The sequence below is a fragment of the Bison bison genome, unplaced genomic scaffold (genome assembly GCF_000754665.1).
Source record: "Bison bison bison isolate TAMUID 2011002044 unplaced genomic scaffold, Bison_UMD1.0 scf7180017864529, whole genome shotgun sequence".
Taxonomy (NCBI): Eukaryota; Metazoa; Chordata; class Mammalia; order Artiodactyla; family Bovidae; genus Bison; species Bison bison.
In genome coordinates this window covers 1,600,123-1,601,107 of record NW_011495079.1, presented here as the reverse complement: position 1 = coordinate 1,601,107, position 985 = coordinate 1,600,123, and positions in this window count along the sequence as shown.

Here is a 985-nt window from a genome sequence, read left to right as displayed (position 1 = left end):
CCAGCCCCAAGCATCCAGTATCATGCATTGAACCTGGACTGGCGACTCGTTTCATATTTGATATTATACATGTTTCAATGTAGTCGTTTTTTACAGCAGTTAAATAATGTCTATTCACGTTGGAGTATAGTTGATGGACAATGATGTGTTTGTTGCATTTGTACACCTTGATTCAAGCATAGGTGGAGGTATATCCGGTCTTTTCTAGATCCTTGCATGGATAGGGTATTACACAGTGTCGTGGACCACAGTTCTCTGTGCTATATGGTAAGTAAGTTTTTTTTGGTGACCTAGTTTACATATGTGAGTGTGTGTAGGGTAAGTGCATCCTCCTGTTTTATGCCTCCATCTTTTGTCCCCTTGGTAACACTAGGTCTGTTTGCTAACTCTGTGTCTGTTCCTCCTTTTTAAATAAGTCCATATGTTTCAGGTGGTCGAGTTCACCTATGAATGGTTCTGTGGTGAGGTTTTTGTCTCCCACTGTGTGCATTCCTTCATTTAGTTGGATCCATCCATGCAGCTCAAAGACTTCATTCTGATCTATGGCCGAGAAACATGAGCTTGTAACTGGGCGTCGCATCTCCTGGATGCAGTCATGTCCAGGAGATAACTGTTGCCTCCATGTTTGGCCTCTTTAAAATAGTGCGACAGGGACCATCGGGATGCACGCCTTTTTCAGTGGAGGTGTCTCCACGTGTACACCCCATGGGGAGAGTGTGGCACCATATGCTAGGTCTGGTCCTTTTGGCGTTATGTCCTCTCATGATGTTCCCACTGTGGCTGGTTCCAGTTACACCCATGCCAGTGGGCTAGAATGTTCCCCTTGCTGTCGGCCCTCCAAGTATACCTGTGTGCAGACTCAGTGATGATGGACGCCTTGCCTGGGAGCAGGTGGTTCCCCCTATGACCTTTTGTTTGCGTTTGTCAGGAAAGAGATGCTAGGTGGGATGATTTCCTGTGATTCTACACTTTTCCTCTTATAATG